The sequence below is a fragment of the Brassica napus genome, unplaced genomic scaffold (genome assembly GCF_020379485.1).
Source record: "Brassica napus cultivar Da-Ae unplaced genomic scaffold, Da-Ae ScsIHWf_1316;HRSCAF=1879, whole genome shotgun sequence".
Classification (NCBI taxonomy): Eukaryota; Viridiplantae; Streptophyta; class Magnoliopsida; order Brassicales; family Brassicaceae; genus Brassica; species Brassica napus.
In genome coordinates, this window is record NW_026014732.1 from 140,001 (window position 1) to 142,500 (window position 2,500).

Below are 2,500 nucleotides of genomic sequence, written 5' to 3' on the forward strand. Positions count from 1 at the left end.
GATGAGAATGATCTGGACCATGAGGATGATCAAGCCCATGACAAAGATGATCATGAGGACTTTGAGACTTCAGACCTCCTTACAAGTGGCTGAATATGAAGATTTCGATATCATATTGCTTTTGTCTTTGCATTTTGAATTCTTGATTTGGCTTTATGTCTTTTGTTCTATGACTTTGGCAATTCTATTTATGAAATAAAGTTTTTACTTTATATATGCCTTATACAAAGTTGAAATTATTAAGAACATAAAACAAAGCCATTAAAACATACTTTAAACCTTAAGTAATATCTAAGGTGTTGACTCTTGTCTATTTTCAGAAATGAAAGAAGACAAGAACCAGCTAGTAGTGGATAGTGGATCAAGTCACACTATATTAAAAGACAAAAGATATTTTGTTAACCTCATTTTAAAGAGTGCCAAAATAATACTATAGCAGGACGGCCAGCCTTATTGAAGGCCATGGCCCGGCTCACTTAGTGATGCCTAAAGGCACGCATTTAGAAATTTCTAATGCATTATATTCTCCTAAATCAAAGAGAAATCTGTTAAGTTTCAAAGACATTCGCATGAATGATCTACATGTTGAAACTAGGGGCGAGGGAAAGAAAGAATTCCTCTTGATTTATGAAAATGCCCAAGGCCATAAGAAAGTCCTAGAGACTATCCCTGCTATATCAATAGGCCTCTATTGTGCCAATATAAAATCGAGTGAGGCTAACACTTCAATTCCTAATGAGTTCAGAGAAGCCTTTAAACAATGGCATGAAAGGCTTGGCCATCCTGGCAGATCCATGATGCGCAAAATAATCTCGAGCTCAACTGGCCATTCCTTGAAAGATAGGATAACTATCCCTATGAGCATTACATGTATTCCATGCTCACAAGGGAAATTAATAATAAGGCCATCACCTGGAAAGGTGAGTAAGGAAACATTAAACTTTCTGGAAAGAATACATGGTGATATATGTGGACCAATACACCCACCTTGTGGGACATTTCGATATTTTATGGTCCTCATTGACGCATCGACCAGATGGTCGCATGTTTGTCTATTATCATCTAGAAACTTAGCATTGGCAAGACTATTGGCACAGATCATAAGACTGCGAGCCCATTTTCCAGATTTTCCACTAAAGACTATACGTCTTGACAATGCAAGTGAATTCAGTTCCCAAGCTTTTAATGATTACTGTATGTCCATGGGGGTAAGTGTGGAACACTCCGTGGCACATGTACATACACAGAATGGATTGGCCGAATCCTTCATTAAAAGAATCCAGTTGATTGCTCGACCATTACTCATGAGGTCGAAGCTACCAGTATCAGCTTGGGGACATGCGGTATTACATGCTGCTGAATTAATACGCATAAGGCCATCCAGTGAACATAAATATTCTCCATCCCAATTACTCTCGGGTCATGAGCCAGACGTATCCCATATCAAAACATTTGGATGTTCTGTGTACGTCCCTATTGCACCACCACAGAGAACAAAAATGGGACCTCAAAGGAGGATGGGAATATATGTTGGTTTTGATTCTCCAACCATTATTAAATATCTTGAGCCTACTACTGGAGATTTATTTAAGGCCAGATATGCTGATTGTCATTTTGATGAATCAGAGTACCCAACATTAGGGGGAGAAAATAACAAGCTGGGCAAAGAAATTGTATGGAATCAAACATCCTTATCATGGCAAGATCCTCGGACTCAATCATGTGATTTAGAAGTCCAGAAAATAATTCATATGCAAAAGCTAGCTAATCAATTGCCTGATTCCTTTGCTGACCCGAAAAGAGTGACTAAGTCCTATATACCAGCTTGTAATGCACCAATAAGTATTGATGTCCAAGATGGACACAATCAAGTGGCTACAGAGTCTAAAGCACGTCTTAAGCGTGGTAGACCAATTGGTTCCAAAGATAAAAGACCTCGGAAACTAAAGAAAGGTGCAAAAGAAACCGAGGTCATAGATTGTCCAGACAAGGCCGAAATGGCCATGCCTAAGGTACCAACCAATGAGACTCGGGACGCCGAGCCTCATGGTACTGAAGGTGCTAATGATGAGATCTCAATTAATTATTTAATGTCTGGGACAAGATGGAACCGGAAAGATGTCGACATCAATGATATATTTGCATACCAAGTAGCCCTTGATGTTATGGACTTAGATGAGGATCATGAACCCACGTCTATACTAGAGTGCACTCAAAGATCAGATTGGCTCAAATGGAAAGAAGCCATAAACGTGGAGTTAGAATCATTTAAGAAAAGGAATGTCTTTGGATCGATTATCCGGACACCTTATAATGTTAAACCAGTGGGATATAAGTGGGTATTTGTGAGGAAGAGAAATGAACATGGTGAAATTGTAAGATACAAAGCACGGCTTGTAGCACAAGGATTCTCACAAATACCAGGCATCGATTATGAGGAGACATACTCCCCTGTGGTGGATGCAACTACATTTCGATTTTTAATAAGTCTGGCCATCAA